Below are 17804 nucleotides of genomic sequence, written 5' to 3' on the forward strand. Positions count from 1 at the left end.
GTAAAGGAGCCTGTGTCCTTGAATGAAGCTTTATTGAAACACACAGATGGTTCCAAACTGATTCCTCTCGCCTATGATCAAGAAACCCAAATGCCAACTTGGCCAAAAATTGCTTTTAGACTAAATTAAAACTTTTGCATAAGTCTGCTTCATTGTCGTTTAATTTGATTTCACTATATTCTATATTTAGTCAGTTTCCTATATTTAGCCAATGAATCATTTGGGATATTGCAAGATGGTGACAGAGTAACCAAATGTGCTTCATTTGGCTCCTACATTTTTCGCCTTTTACTGCTACCTTTGTTTTGTTTCCATCCCTATTTTGCTGAATTTCTTGCACCCAGGTCCCACGCTTAAATTTAAAAGGCAGCAATATGGAAAGATTCCTTGGTTTGGCAAGTGTGGCGATCACACAGGGTCCCCGGACATTTGACGGTCTATTGATCCCTGTGCCACCACTGTAATTGCTTCCCCTCTGCCACCAACCCGTTTCTCTCGGGTACACACAGAGTCCAGACAGTTGTTAACATTAAATCAAATAAGCAAGTTTATTTTATAAGCATTAACAAGTTTATGGTTTCAGCTAATTTTTCTTGTCAGTTTCTTAATCTTAGTTTCTTTACCGGCCTATACCTTCTAACCGGCCTATACCTTCTAAAGGGACGCGGGTGGCGCTGTGGGTAAAACCTCAGTGCCTAGGACTTGCCGATCGTATGGTCGGCGGTTCGAATCCCCGCGGCGGGGTGAGCTCCCATCTTTCGGTCCCAGCTCCTGCCCACCTAGCAGTTCGAAAGCACCCCTAAGTGCAAGTAGATAAATAGGGACCGCTTTATAGCGGGAAGGTAAATGGCGTTTCCGTGTGCTGCTCTGGTGCTGGCTCGCCAGAGCAGCTTCGTCACGCTGGCCACGTGACCCGGAAGTGTCTCCGGACAGCGCTGGCCCCCAGCCTCTTAAGTGAGATGAGCGCACAACCCTAGAGTCGGACACGACTGGCCCGTACAGGCAGGGGTACCTTTACCTTTACCTTTACCTTCTAACTGATTATCCCAACTGTCTATCTGACTCCTCCTAACAGTTTCTCTCATTCTCTCACATCAAAACTAGACCAACCCACAGACTTATCCTCCCTCTTCCTTCTCCAACTCCCAACTGACTTCCCAACAACTCCAACTCTAACTCTAACTCCTCCCCTTGGGTTCCCACTGGCCAATCACATCACACTCATTTAACCCTTTCCTTACGACCCACCTAGGAGGGCAAATGCCACAGCGAGCACTAGGGGGAAAATGAAACGGGGGAATCCCCACTTGTGCGTGATCAGCACGCATGTTCCTGCTTACATGTGCACCAAAAATGATGCAAAAAATGAGCAGGGTCAGAATAGAGGTATCCCCATTTACACCCATCCTAGTGGCGTGTGTGATGGCCCAGAATGGAACTCCGGTCCCAGCCAGCATGCCCAGTGGTCAGGGATCACAGGTTCCATTGCCCAACAACATCTGGAGGACAACAGATATTCCATCTATCCTCTAAAGTGGTACCTTCTATTTTGTGAAGTTCAACCTAAAGTGACTAGTTGGCTCTTAATAAATGTTAAATATTGGTACGCAGGAAATGGACACTTTGATTGCTCTTTAAAACCTGACGAGGGAGTAAGAACGTCCAAATGATTTGGCAATTATGTAAGGAAATATTTATTTTATGGAAAAACAGAGGACAGTGCTCCTTGATGTGAGCAGTCTGCATAACCTTGTGATTTTTAGACTTGGTCCTGTGGGAACTTTCTCAGCTATAACTTGCCCTTTGCTGTCCATACCATTTAAACCTACTGTGTTTTAATGGAATTTATTTATCAATATTTTAGTTACTCTCATCCGTTTTTATTTCGGGCAGCTCTCTACTTGCTTTTTAACAACACCTTTTATGAGCATATAAAGTAAACGGCCCAAGTTCTCGAGTGGGCTCATTAATTTATCCTAGGATTCATCAACAGAAAAACAGTACTTCTCTGGACGCAACAGAGTCTAACACAGTTAGAGGGCAAGGGAATATCCAGCATCTGAGCAAAGGAAACCATCAGTTGATTTGAGTTGGAGAGCCTTTATAACTGACCAGTTTAGCTGCCACTATTATTATGTTCCCACACCTCTGTGGTATTAGATTTTGTATGCAGTCCCTTAGGATACATTCCTTCTTAAAGGAAAACTTAGCTGGCAAATAAGCCTAGGCCTGTTAGAGATAGGCATGTGGTCAGTTAGAACGACAGTTTTGAGAATGTGAGGCAGGGAAGGGAGTCTTTGGACTCAGCTCTACAGCTGCAAATAGAATGTTTTAAATGTGTTGTTAAATTGCAATATACAAATGTAACACTAGATGGTGGCAGTGAGCTATGCAAAATTCAATGTATTTTTCAAAACTTTTTTAAAAACGCATTTTCACTGTGTGTGTTTTTAATATGTGTGTAGATTCTACCTTTGTGTCCTTAACAATGAAAGAAATATTGTTCACTGGATGACTTTATGCTAGGGCCTACAAATTGATTGCAATATATGTAAGGGGCAAATCCATCTAGGGACACAAGGCAAGGCAGTCCTGATGTTTTATTTATTTATTTAGCAATGCTTTTTATATTGCTTGATGGTTAGGAAACCTCTAAGTCAATGATTCCCAATTAGTTAAGTACTGCAGACCCCCTGTTCTTCAAAAGCCATGCCATGGACCCCCTACTTTTGAAAATTTTGAAACCTCTATGGTAGTTTTTGTTAGGTTATGTTAAGTAAATTAAGATCATGGACAATCCAAATGCTGGGATTTCTCATAGGTATAAATAACCATATATAAAGAAGGGGAAAGAGGCCTGCAGTATATCTGCAGCTACTAGCCGATTTGCGACATGATATTTTGTAATTTCTTTGATGTGTGTGACATGTTGAATTATTGGCCACCATCACTATTGCTTGATGATTTTTTCATTTCAAAGGTGTTCATATCCTGCCTTCTGCTTCCTTAACTTTTTTCCCCCTTCTGAAAAGAAAACAAGAGGAAAAAGTTAAACTAAAGAACAGGTTGGAAAAGATGCAGTATGAAATATGAAGAATCGTGGGACCAACTGACCACTTCAGTGATTATGAAAATTGTAAACTATTTAAAGGCGAGAATCCATCGCTGTTCTTCATTAGGATCTGATTACCTGAACCATTAACATTTGGCTTTTATTATGATGATTGTGAAATGCCGTCCACATTAATGGACAAAAGAAGTTGACATGGTTTTCTTGATTAACCCATCAATAATCATTTGGAATAATTTTTCTTCATACACTGTATGAAACATTTGCATGTCCTGTAATAATGGGCATTGCGGTCTCAGTAAATGAGCATTCAGATAATCTACCTCTGGGAGAAAGGTTCTGCTTCAAAGCTTTGCTAAAAGAGAGTGAAAGAAGCTAAATATGAAATTTCCTTTTAAAAAAAGAATTGGTGTTATATTGCAGAAAAGTTTTCTTAGTAGCAGAGCATTAGGGACTGCATAATGGTGCATAACCACCACTTTCAGGGTTTGTGCAAAGACCCCTCAGAATCTGCTTCCCATATTTACCTCATGAAGCAAACTTCTTCAAACAGTAAGACGTGCTCCAGACCAACAAGCTATATTTTTTGCAGTTTTTATAATTGTAAGTTTTAACCTGTTTTTAAAGTTGTTGTAAATTTTAAATTGTTGTAACCTGCATTATTACAGTGGTACCTCGATTTAAGAACAGTCCAGTTTAAGAATGATTTTGTTTACAAACGCCGCAAAACCGGAAATAGTGTCTTGGTTTGAGAACTTTACCTTGGTCTAAGAATGGAATCCGAACGGTGGAAGGGCACCGGCGGTGGGAGGCCTCATCAGGGAAAGTGCGCCTCGGTTTAAGAACGGTTTTGGTTTAAGAACAGACTTCCGGAACGTATTAAGTTCATAAACTGAGGTACCACTGCATTATTATTATTATTATTATTATTATTATTATTAATACCCATAAGCAGAAGCTGACTTCTGCATAGGGATGTGGGATAAATTAGGTTTGGTTAATACTTTAATGTGAGTTACCTTCATTCACAACGCGGGTGGTGCTGTGGGTAAAACCTCAGTGCCTAGGACTTGCTGATCGCAAGGTCGGCGGTTCGAATCCCCACGGCGGGGTGAGCTCTCGTCGTTCGGTCCCAGCTCCTGCCCACCTAGCAGTTGGAAAGCACCCCTAAGTGCAAGTAGATAAATAGGTAACGCTCCGGCGGGAAGGTAAACGGCGTTTCCGTGTGCTGCGCTGGTGCTGGCTCGCCAGAGCAGCTTCGTCACGCTGGCCAAGTGACCCGGAAGTGTCTTCGGACGGCACCGGCTCCCGGCCTCTTGAGCGAGATGAGTGCACAACCCTAGAGTCGGACACGACTGGCCCGTACGGGCAAGGGTACCTTACCTTCATTCACACTTCCTGAAAAAATACACAAACCAAAACATAGCTACCCTTCAAAGTTCACACTTCTATGCGTTCATAACATAGTTCAGAAAGAAAGAAAGAAAGAAAGAAAGAAAGAAAGAAAGAAAGAAAGTGTTTTAGGGGAAAGTGTGCATGAAAATGTAGATATTAGTGAAAAGAATATTCAAGAATGCACTATATTAGGAGAAATTGCTTGCAAACTTGTATATCAGGCAAAATCACATCTGCAGATGTATATATTTACACCCCGACGCTGATAAACACTTTTGAGGTGTTATTTTTTGAAAGCATTGCAAACCAATGCAGAAATGAACTTAAAAATAGAAACAATGAGAAACTGAAAGCAACAGATTCATCTGTCCCTTTGTGTGCATCTATGCAGGTCAGGCTCCATGCTCCAAATAGTGCATAACACTGTATGTTGCCATTTCTCCTCCCCCTTGAAAACAGGCACAGGGAGTTGGACTGGTAGTCAAACATAAAACAAATAATTGTATCCCGAACATGTGTGCAACCATTCATTTTAAACTCTCATTGTTCAAGGAAGAAAGTGGCATTACAGGCACACACACCAACCAACCAACCAACCAACCAACCAAGGATGCCAGCAGGTGGAGGATGGCAAAGGCCTCACAGCTCAGACAAAAGTTAAATACCGTGAAGTAGTCTGATTAGATCAGGCTTCCTTAACCTTGGCCCTCCAACTGTTTTGAGACTACAGTTCCCATCATCCCTGACCACTGGTCCTGCTAGTTAGGGATCATGGGAGTTGTAGGCCAAAAACATCTGGAGGGTCGAGGTTAAGGAAGCCTGGACTAGATTGAACTGGGGTGGGAAGTACTTTTCTTATGTGTTTGTTGTTTCGATTTCTCATCACCCTTCCCTGTAAGGTCCCAGGGCGGGTTATAGCAATCTAAAAATACAGTATTAAAATCAGTTCCAAGCAAATTACAACCACAAGAATAGGGTGGGTCTTAAAAATCTCTCTCTCTCTCTCTCTCTCTCTCTCTCTCTCTCTGGTGTCAGAGGACAGGGTAAAGAGGCTCACCTTCAGCATCTTCTGACTTGGTGGTTTGTTCAGTTTTTCATTAACGTCAGCTGCCTGCCTTCCTCTCAAAATTGCTTCAAAAAGACTGTTGATAATCTCTTTTTGTTCTCTATATGGTTTGGTTTTATCTCTATCCTGGCGTGTAAGGCACATTGTCAGAGTTCAAGAACAGATACCAGCAGGCAAAAATACTTGGGGTGAGAAGCAGGTCCAGTGATGGGTGTGGCCTGCGGAAAGTGGGTGTGGCCTGGGGAGAATTCTAAGGGCCGGATAGAGAAGCATGAAGGGCCACTTTCAGCCCTCAGCATCATGAGGCTTCCCATGTCTGGATCAACTGAAAATACCCCATGTGGCAATGGGGTTTCCTCCCTGTCTTTAATTTATCCTGTTACACTTTTTCTCTTGAAGCTGCTTCTTTACATGGGGGTGGGGAGGTGGTTTGTGTTTTCGTGCATCTTTCTTCCAACTTTAATTTTTGCTTCTTGTATACATTTCTCAACATGTTTCCCCTCTTGATTTCAGGGTTGCTAATTTCTCCCAGTCCGTGGTGTTCTTCCTGAGGAGAAACAGCCAGATGTTCTAAATACAGAGTGTGCTTACTAACTGGATAGCGGTTTCTCAAGCAGCAATAACCATAATAAAGCTGTCAGAACTTCCTTCTTTCTCCTCATATGGCATTTGAAACGTCCCTAGGATCCGTGCTTTGCTGTCATGGGAAGGGCAGAGCTACGATGAACAGCTACTGCAATTATCAGCAACTTCATGCATCACCAAGTACACTTATCCCTTAAACTTCCAAAAATATTCCCTTTCAGAAGGCTTTAAAGAAATAAATGCCAGACCTGCCACCCTGGCTTTTTGTAACTCTGAGAAAAGCCAATCTTCAAAACTGGGGTTCAGTTGCAACTTCCAGAGACCCAACCAGCACCTGAGTTAAAAAGGAAGAAAGAAAAATATATGTCTTTATGATGCTGCCTCTTTTAAATAGTTCGTGGTTTTGACTGATCCTACCAAGTGCGTCACTCAAGGCCCAAAAGTCTTCCTGACTTCAAGTCAAGGAATTATGGCACTTGACGAAAATAAAAACCACTTTCACAACCAAGGCCAAATTTAGGTAACTGGCAAAAGCTGTGAGCCAAACCAGACAGCACGTTAAATGTGAGTATACACTTAACATGCCTGCTTTTTGTTATCAAATACTGAGGGCCAGGATCGAGACCACACTGTGCAGTGAGGGTGTGGGGTTAGTCTTACGATGCGGTGCCAATAGGAACCCAGAAATTGCTGCTATTTTCCGGGAGTGAACCTGCTTTGGACACCAATGAAAGCTGACCTCCTGGGGCTCAAAGAAGGCATTTTCATTGGGATTGTGGCACAGGAGGAAATTAAAAACTCTACCCTGCCATGTGAACATTGTTCTAATCCTGATCACACCCTCTGTAGCTGCTATTTAATTAACAAAGATCACATACATGAAATGCATATACATAGACTATATTATTGGTCCTCTGCTAACAGATTACACTGGGTGAAACATCCAGAGAACTCTAACAAAGATACATGGATACTGATGGCTTTTTCATGTATTTCATGTTTTTTCCAGGATTGCACCCAGGATGTTTTAACTGTGCAAACGAAAAAGAAAAGTGTTTGGGACATGGGAGAGGGCCTTCTCAGTGACTGCTCCCAGGCTTTGGAACTCCCTCCCTAGAGAAGATAGACAGGCTCCTTCCTGTGGAAGATTTTCTTGTTCCAAGAGGCTTTGGGGATCTGACTGCTTTTAATGAAACGGCTGGTGCTGTGCTGTTTTCATTATAATAATTCATATGGTTTTAATAGCTTTATATATGTATATAGTTTCAATTCTGGTAATGTTTAATTGTTTGCTCTGTTTTTAGCGGTTCCTGTTTTTATGTGTATGCTACCTTGAGGAAAAGTTGGGGGCATAAACAAACAAATAATAATATAATAACATTTCTCCACTTAAAGGCATCTTCAAATTATAGCAGAGGCACTTCCGGAGGTGGCGCCAACGGTAATGGCTGCTTCTCTCTAATTTGGAGAGAACTGGCTTTACGGAATTTGGGTCCTGTCGCTACGGCGCAGCGGGGACCCCTAAATAAATCACAGGCGGGTGAAGCCTGTGACCGTGGGACTCAGCGGGCACCGTTTGCGCCCCCCCAATTGCTAAAGGAGCTCGGCAACGGGCTCCGGAGCGGAGCGGGGGTGGCGTGGTGCTGTGAGCAAATTGCTTCTTCCGTGGAGCGAAGGCGCGAAGCTGTTACCGGAGAGCGCTGCCTTTTTTCCTGGGATAATTGGCACTGAAAACAACTACCCGTGAGTAGGAGTAAATTGGATTTAAAGGGGGAAAAAAGTTAATCTGGCACGGAGCGGGGAAGGTACAACCAGGAAGTCTATCTTCCCTGAATTGTAAATAGATCAAAGCAAAGAGACTTCAAAGCGGAAACTCGGAAAGTCACTTAAATGTGCTAAATTCCAACATCTTGAAAGTGGTTCCCCCTCCGGATTGCAGGAGAGGAGGGGGAAAAAGACTGAGCTGAATTTCCCTGCAGTAAAGAAGGGGAGCGGAAGGAAGAATTTACAATTTAAGATTCGGAACGGACTGCCTTAAGATAGAGGTCCATAGTGAAAGCTTATTTCTGACAGCCAACTCTGCAAAAGTGATACAGTGTTTCCGAACCTCTTTTGGCTTGAAAGTAACTGTTTAAGTGTATTGAGACTGTGGACTTTGAAAGTAAATTGGGGGATTTATAAAGACTATTTTTGTTTCTAAAAAGTTACAAGTTCTGGCTGTTACTGTGTCCCCCTAGAGGAGGTTGGACATTGTTACAACAGTTACAAAGAGGAAAATTCCACTCTATGTCAAAACAATTGGCTGACTGTGGGAGTGACCTTGAATGTCTATGAGACTGTTATGGCAGATGATAAGAAGGCGGAACCGCAGGAAAAAACTACTAGGTCTGGCAGACATTATCGGATAGACACTGCGTTGCCGCGAAGGGGCTCAACATCTGGAGCATCTGGAGCATCAGGGGCCCCACTCCCACAGTCTAAATCAAAAGTTATGACGTCAGAAGAAGTTTTGGCACAGGCACTGGCAAAAATTAATGAATCTTTGGAAAGCCTAAGTAAACAGGTAACTGAGACAAATAGACAAGTAGCCGAAACAAATAGACAAGTAGTTGAGACAAATAGACAAGTTGTGGAAGCATCAAATAAAATTGATTTAAATACTGCAAGTATTAATACCTTGGGACAGAAGGTGAATGCCAACACAGAGACTATCGAAAAATTACTACAGGAATCTGCCTTGATTCGACAAACTGCACAGGAAGCAAAAGATATTGCAATTGCTACTCAAGAGAAAATTCCACCTGTATACAAGAAATTGGAGGACCATGATGTGACATTTTCTATGTTCGAATTAAAAGATAGACAGAGAAATCTGAGAATTAGGGCTGTTCCAGAGCGGGAGAAAGATAATTTGGCTGACTTTCTTACACAGGAATTTACAGATTTTTGGCAATTGGACCCGGGGAAGGAAGAATTTAAGATAGTGAATGCATTTAGGCTCGGAAGAAGACAAGGCAAGGGCAAGGTGAGAGACTGTTTGATTACCTTTCGAACAAAAGAAGAGAGAGATAAAATTCTGAATTTGCACTATCAAAAAACTTTGGAAATTGATGACTCAAGATTAGTGATTTTTAAGGACATCCCAAAGCATTTGCTGGACTTAAGGTCCAATTATGGAGACCTAGTGACCTTATTGAAAAGAAACAGAATTCTTTTCAGGTGGGAATTTCCGCAAGGCCTGTCCTTCAAATATAAAGGGAGAAAGATAAAAATAAAATCAACTGAGGAAAAAGACAGATTCTTGAAAGATCACGAGGAAGATCTACTGAAAGAAGGGGAATCTGAAGAAGAACCAAAAGGTATACTAGACATATCAAATTTATCTTTTGGACTGCACGGTCCAGAAAAAGTGATACTACCCACAGAACAAGAAGCGGCACTTGGGGCAGTTGGAGGTAAAGTGAAGTAGCCCCCACCATGGCTCTGCAACTATTAAGCTGGAATTGTAACAGTTTGAATTCTCCTCGAAAAAGAAAAAGTGTGTTTCATTTATTAAAAAAAGAACAATTGGACTTGATTTGTCTACAAGAGACACATATAACAAGGGCACATAGGAAGTTATTGATTAATAAAAGATTAGGACAGGAGTTTGTTTCATCTGACAAAGTCAAAAAAAGAGGAGTTGTGATTTATGCAAAGGAGAGATTCTTACCGAAACTTATTTTTAAAGATGATCAAGGAAGATTTTTGGCAATTGAAATTCAACTACAAGGAGAGAAATTCTTAATTGTGGGAATTTATGCACCGAATGAGGGGAAATCTGAATTCTATAAAAAGTTGCATGAGACTCTACTGGATCATTTGGACTACAATTTGATTTTGATGGGGGACATGAATGGAGTAGTATCTACAAATATGGACAAGGCACAAAGACAGGTAGTCACCAAGGATGGTAGACTACCGAAAACATTTTTTGAGATGACAGACAATATGGACTTAGTGGACATCTGGAGGGTAAAGAACCCCCTGGGAAGAGAAGGAACCTTTTTTTCTGAAGCCAAGATGACATGGACTAGAATTGACCAAATATGGGTAACTAGAGGAATGGCACCAAAGATAAAGAAGGTAGAAATCTGCCCAAAAACTTGTTCCGACCACAATGCTGTAAGGATGGAGATGAAACAAACAACAACCGGATCCTTTAGATGGAGGATGAATGACACCTTATTTAGAGATGAAGAAGTTTACAAAAAGGCCCAAAAGACTTTGAGAGATTATTTTGAAATAAATATGAATACCAATGTAGAAAAAAGAGTAATCTGGGACGCAAGCAAAGCTGTGATGAGAGGGTTTTTGATACAACAGAATGCAATAAAGAAGAGAAGTCAAAATGAAAAGAAAGATAAAATCTTGGAAAAAATAAAAGAAGGTGAGAAGAAATTGAGAGCAAAACCAAAGTCCCAGGAGATTTTGAGAGAAATAAAATTATATCAAGTACAATATATGGAAATGATGAATCAGGAAATAGAATGGAAAATCAAACAAATGAGACAAAAAACATTTGAATCAGCTAATAAATGTGGAAAACTGTTGGCCTGGCAAATGAAAAAAAGACAAAAATTAAATACTATTTTAAATCTAGAAGTGGAAGGAAAGAGTATACATAATCCAAATGAGATCAGAAATTGCTTCCAGAGGTACTTTAAACAATTATATACACAAGGGCCACAGAAGGAAATGGACATAGACCAATTTTTGAAGACAAATGGCTTACAAAAAATCTCTCAAGAAAGTAAATTAATGCTGAACTATAAAATATCTGAACAGGAAGTAGAAGGTGCCATACAAAATATGCAATTGGGCAAATCTCCAGGACCGGATGGGCTGACTTCCAGATACTATAGATCTTTGAAAGAGTGGTTATTGCAACCTTTGAAGGAAGTCTGCAATGAAATATTGGAGGGGAAAAGGGCACCAGAATCGTGGAAAGAGGCGTATATCACACTTATACCGAAAACAGAGACTGAAAAGACTCAGCTTAAGAACTATCGCCCTATATCGTTACTTAATGTGGATTACAAAATTTTTGCAGACATTTTGGCCAAGAGATTGAAAAAAGTATTGATGAAAGAGATTCATAAAGACCAAGCGGGCTTTCTCCCGGGAAGACACCTGTCTGATAATTTGAGGAATATAATTGATATTTAGGAAAAATTAGAAGTGAATATAAACACCAAAGCAGTATTGATATTTGTTGACGCGGAGAAAGCTTTTGATAATATCTCTTGGAGTTTTATGAAGAAGAATCTGCATGGGATGGGGGTAGGCCAAGGTTTTGAAAATGGTATAGGTGCAATATGCACCTGAACAAAATGCAATCTGCAATATGCAATCTGCAATATGCAATCTGCAAAATGCAAAATGCAATATGCATTTTGCAAATGCAAAATGCAATATGCATGCAATATGCAATCTGAACAAAAGGCTAAATTAATTGTAAATAATGTGGTTACGGAAGAATTTAAGATAGAAAAAGGGACACGACAGGGGTGCCCAATTTCCCCACTGCTTTTTATATCGGTCCTGGAGGTTTTGCTAAATATGATTAGAAAGGACCGGTTGGTTAAGGGCATACAGGTCGGAGCTAAACAGTACAAACTGAGAGCATTTGCAGATGACCTAGTATTGACGTTACAGGAGCCAGAATCTAGTACTAAAAGAGTTTTAGAATTAATTCAGGAATTTGGTCAAGTGGCAGGTTTTAAATTGAACAAGTTAAAAACTAAGGTTTTAGAGAAAAACTTAACACCGATTGAAAGAGAGAGGTTTCAGAATGAGACAGGATTGAATGTGGTAAAGAAAGTGAAATACTTGGGGATTAATATGACAGCCAAAAACAGGAACTTATTTAAAGATAATTACGAAAAATGTTGGACGGAAGTGAAAAAAGATTTAGAAATTTGGTCAAATTTGAAACTCTCGTTGCTGGGCCGTATTGCTGTGATAAAGATGAATGTATTGCCTAGAATGTTGTTTTTGTTTCAGACATTACAAATTGTAGATAAGATGGACTGTTTCAAGAAGTGGCAGAGAGATATTTCTAGATTTGTCTGGCAGGGCAAGAAGCCCAGAATAAAATTCAAGATATTAACTGATGCCAAGGAAAGAGGTGGATTTGCCCTGCCAGACTTTAAACTTTATTATGAATCAGCAGCTTTTTGCTGGCTGAAAGAATGGCTACTTCTTGAAAACACAGACATTTTGGATCTAGAAGGTTTTAACAATGTATTTGGATGGCTTGCATATTTATGGTATGATAAGGTCAAAGCACACAAAGCATTCAAAAACCATATTGTTAGGAAAGCATTGTTTAATGTTTGGATAAGATACAAAGACTTATTGGAAAATAAAACCCCAAGGTGGCTATCACCAATGGAAGCAAAAGCTCTGAAAAGGCTCAATATGGAGGCCAAATGGCCGACATATTGGGAAATTTTGGAGCAAGAAGGAGATAAATTGAGATTGCAGAGTTTTGAAAAATTAAAAAATAAAGTGAGAGATTGGCTCCACTACTATCAGATAATGGAGGCATATAATTTGGATAAGAAAATAGGCTTCCAAGTGGAAAAGTCAAAATTAGAAACAGAATTGTTAGAACCCAAAACTAAAAATTGTCAAGAATGTATAACTTGCTGTTGAAATGGAATACTCAGGATGAAACGGTGAAATCTGCTATGATTAAATGGGCACAAGATGTTGGACATAATATTATGTTCGCTGACTGGGAACAGTTATGGACCACAGGTATGAAGTTTACGGCATGTAATGCCTTAAGAGAGAATATCATGAAAATGATATACAGGTGGTACATGACCCCAGTCAAGCTTGCAAAAATTTATCATTTGCCCGATAATAAATGTTGGAAATGTAAAGAAACCGAAGGTACATTCTTTCACCTTTGGTGGACGTGCCCAAAGATTAAGGCTTTCTGGGAAATGATATATAATGAACTGAAAAAGGTATTTAAATATACCTTTCTGAAGAAACCAGAGGCCTTTCTCTTGGGCATTGTCGGCCAACTGGTGCTAAAGAAGGACAGAACTTTTTTCATGTATGCTACAACAGCAGCAAGAATACTTATTGCAAAGTATTGGAAGACACAAGATCTACCCACTTTGGAAGAATGGCAGATGAAGGTGATTGACTACATGGAATTGGCGGAAATGACCGGCAGAATCCGAGACCAGGGAGAAGAATCGGTGAAAGAAGACTGGAAAAAATTTAAGGACTATTTACAGAAATATTGCAAAATTAAGGAACTTTAGAAGGATGTTGGATAGAAACTAAGAGGTTTTTAGCTGTAATGCTTTAAGAGACATGGGGAAAAAAAAAAAGGTTAACAATTGGGTAAAAGATTAATGGTAAGGATTTGCTGAACCAACAAATGGAACTGGAATACAAAGAAGGGAGGTATGAGGAGGTCCGGGGAAATAAGAGTAAGGAAGATAGGTTATGGAACATTATTGTGTTTTTAACTGTTTTATTTTGTATGTTTTTTCTTATTTTCTACTTTTTTGCTGTACTTTATACTTTTTTCTTTGTTTTGTGTATTTTTGTGAAACTTTAATAAATTTCATTAAAAAAAAAAAACAAATTATAGCAGAGGCTCCACTTTAGATGTAGCCCAAATCTTTAGGATGTGTTGTTTTATTTATTAATCAAAACATGGAACTGCACGCAGAATCTATTATCTGATGTCATATCTGATCTGATACCTTGGATGTTTTTCATTTATTCATTTATTTATTGAATTTATATACCGCTCTATACCCGCAGGTCTCAGAGTGGTTTAGATGCATTTCTGAGAGCCATAACATTTACTTACTTATGTACGTATGTAGTTTTTCTTGGTTCTGGAAAAGTCTTTAAAAATGTTTTGGCATTTGCCCTGATCTGGAATCGTCTTCAATGCATGGTAGAGATATACTTGTAGAAGGGTGCATAAATACACACACACACACACACACACACACACACTTCTTTTATGCACAGAGGGCAAGATGCCATCTATACCCAACAAAGGAGTCCCATGTGGATTTGGCAGAACCAATTTGTGGATTTGTTTCCACATGTGTGAGGTTTAGCATAAACAGAATATAGTGTCCCCAGTATTGGTGGTATAGGATGGAAAATAGTATTGGGGAATGGGGGGCGGGGAGAGAGAGGGAGAAAGAGAGAGAGAGCATACCAAACTGATCGAAAGGCAAAATAAGCCCATTTGCAGGACTTTATTTTCCCCACTCCAATAGGCAGAACGCTGTCCTTTAATCAAATGACATGAAAAGCCCTGGGAATATGTACCTTTGAAAAGACTGCTATATCACGCTGGAGCTATGGGCCTCTTTCTTTCACCTCCCCCCCCCCCCCATCCACTTTCCTTTGCATTGTCTGACCTTTAGAAAAATGCCATTAAAATACATACTGTGGTATATGTAGCTGCTCTGTTTACTAAAGATATACGACATTTACATATAGCATGGGGTTACTTGATGCATGTGCAAAAAGAGATTAAGAGAGCTCTTTCACATTGGCTGTGGGTTTCTCACATTTCCCTGTGGTCTCTAGAAGCAGGCTAGTGACTTTGCTAGACCCTAGCAATATGCAACATGCTCTCTCTTTACATATTACTTGCAGGTTTTCTGCAGAGCAGCAACACTTTCCATGATGCACCATTTAATCTCATTTACTTTATATGTTTGTGTGTGTATTTAAAAAAATGCTTATAAATCACATTTCCACTTTTCCAAATCCTCAAAAATTTAAGAGCACACTGTTTTTTTAAAAAACCCAACTCCAGCACCATAAATGTAGTTGAACTGATTTTAAAACAATGGGATATCTAATCTAATGTTGAACCGGTCAGTCAATAATTTGCCTTTTGCCAAAGCCTTAATATAGGTGACTTCAGGTTTGTGATATCCAGCCATGATCTGGAAAGAGAGTCAAAGGCTGCAGGGGCATCAGATGGGGAGCTGTGTCTGGGTCAGGGATGAGCTGGCTGCAGGAGGCAGTGAGACCAGTGTGCCTGAGGCAGTTGGACCAGAACTCCCAGAGGAACCACCAAGGTCTGCAAAGCCAGAGCCAGAACCCTGATGGACACCTGAGTGTGGAGAACCAGACCAGAAGCACACTGGGGATGAAGGAGTGTCCATCTTCAGGGCAGAGGGTTGGCCCTGTAAGTCTCCAATGTTGCACCAAGGGGGTGGTCTGGAGACAGAGGCATAAAAGACCTCAGCCTGCTCCTAACCTTTCCTGGAGCAAGTTGCTCACTCAGAGCTCCCCACGGTCCGGTAACCTTCAACCACCCTCACCACTTCCCCCGTGGGTTCTGGTACTGGACCAGAACATGACAAAGCTGTTGAGGTTGCTTACAGCTTTCACAGAAGCTTCAACTTATTTAAAATAAAAAGGCCCTTCTTCAATTGTTTTTCTCATCCCCATGACACCCAAAACAAAAACATTCTCAGACTCTAAACAAGTGCACACAACTTGTGCCTCCGCTGATTAAAATCTGTCCTTGCTAATTAGCGGAAGCTTGAGCAGATTAATCTGTCAATTTAAAACTGGCTACAGATTGCAGCCCCTGTTAAAATGGATCAACAAACCAGATGAAGCTACCTTCTTACAAACTAGTCAGCTAAATATTACCCGTCCAGATCTTATAGCCTGGTCATTTCAAGAGAGACTTGTCCCCCACAGCCTTGGAGTCCAAGGCATCTCTCCCAGCCAGCCTTCTCAAGATGGATCCCAGTCTTTCTTCTTCTTTCTTCTTCCCAGCACCCCTTGCTCAAAAACTCTCTTTTCCTGTCACCTCAAACACACAGTCCCATCTGTCTCCCCAGGCCAAAGGATTCCTCTTGGATGGCCTATCAACAACCCCTTTTGTCATGTTAACAGATCTCCATGCAGTTCCATGTAAAAAAGCTGACAGGACCAGCCCTACCATTTGTGAGAGAGAGACGGCCGCCTCAAGTTGCGAATGCTGAGAGTGGGGCAGTGGCAGCAGCCCCCTGGCCAGTCTTCTTGCGCAGAGGAGGAAGCTCTTCCATAGCCAGTGTTGAAGTAAGATTCAGCTGCCCTTCTGGGTTAGCTTTGGAATGTGAAGAGAGGAGGCTGCCATATTGTCTATTGTGTCACAGTCCAATTCTAGAAGCCAACTGTACTGATGGCTGAATCTCATTTCAACACAGGCAAAAGGACAACATTCTCCACCCTACCTGAAGACAGCAGGTTATCTTGGGGGACATGACAAGTTGGGCCAATACCATCCTTCTACTCTTGCAGAGCCATTTGTCCCCCACAAAAGGGGGAGATATCTGGCAACCTTTGGGCGATGGGTGAATTATATGAAAATTTGTGACTTGCCTTTAAATATGAGGTGGCTGAGTGTTTCTCTTCCCCTCCTTCCTTTTAACAAAAGAAAAAGGTGTTCCCAGGGATGTTCTGTCCCACAACTTGAACATATATAGACAATAACAGGGAAAATCTTGAAGACTAGGGGAGACTGACCAGAGCTTGGAAAGATTGCTGCAGAGAGAGTTTATCCATTCTCAGTTACCACATAAGATGAATTTGTTTGTCTATTATTTATTTATTTGCAGAATTATAGCCAACACTTTGGTGAATCTTTTTCAATCACAGAGTGGGGAGCAAAGTAATAAAAGTAAACAATGTACAAAATTTACAAAACTGTACAAGTAGGTCTAACCAAACACAGCTTAAAAATTCTGTCTTAAGGTAAACAAGCTAAATAAGTTTAGCAGAGACATTTTGTCCATGCCACTTTTCTTAATGTATTATGTGATGCACTTGAAAAGTATGCCAGTGATCTTTGACTGACTGACTGATTAATTAATTAATTAAAATGTATCTCGTCTGCCTTTCTCTCCCAGAGGGGTACTTGAAGCAGCTATCAACTATAATAAAAAACATAACAATAAAACTCACTAAGAGTTAAGCAGCCATCAATAAAACAATAAAATTAAATGAGCGTAATCAAAACTAATTGGTAAAACAGCAGCATCACCAGTCAGCAAAGACAAGTATGCATGAAGAAAACTCAAAACATTTTGGGTGACATCCGTTGTTCACTTCTCAGAGAAGGCCTTTTGATTTCCATGGGCCTTGTGGGATATCTATGAGCAAGGGTATCAGCTATAGGGTGCCCTGGGTGCCTGAGCACCCACAACATTTTTGTTGTGAGTGCTCAGCATCCACATCACAGGGGCCCCAACAGACTTCCTGTGCTTCAGAAAGCACCAGAAGTCACATCCAAGGCCTGTGAGACCTTGGAGCTACTGGCCGAGGTCTTGCGAGACCTCGGAGCCTGACTTCCGGTGGTCCCACTGGAAGTCAGGTTCCAAGGCTGGGGCGCACGCATGACGTCATGACATCACGTCACAACATGATGTCATGATGTCACATGCATGGGCACCCATAATCTGGGGCCCAAGTCAGCTCCCCTGTTTTTGGGAGAAGAAAGGGCTAAGGAATAAACCCTACACAAATCTGGAGTGGAGTCTCTAAGATGGTTGGGTGGCACCTTGTATGCTTCCTTCCTGTAACTCCTGCAGCTGAACTGGTGCCAAACTCACTGCTCTGCTTTCCTTTGGACCACATCAGTGGGGC

General features: G+C 41.0%; 1 long non-coding RNA gene across 1 annotated transcript; it reads right to left on the reverse strand.

Annotated features, from left to right (window-relative positions):
- Positions 1-218: 218 nt before the first annotated feature.
- On the reverse strand, positions 219-17254 carry LOC308477739. The gene is made up of 4 exons (XR_013986693.1): positions 16120-17254; positions 6365-6450; positions 1031-3024; positions 219-633 (listed from the first exon to the last, which is right to left on the reverse strand). It is a non-coding gene; the product is annotated as an uncharacterized lncRNA (long non-coding RNA).
- Between the last annotated feature and the right edge of the window lie 550 nt (positions 17255-17804).

The sequence above is a fragment of the Podarcis pityusensis genome, assembly GCF_964106645.2.
Source record: "Podarcis pityusensis genome assembly, chromosome: 5".
Taxonomy (NCBI): domain Eukaryota; kingdom Metazoa; phylum Chordata; class Lepidosauria; order Squamata; family Lacertidae; genus Podarcis; species Podarcis pityusensis.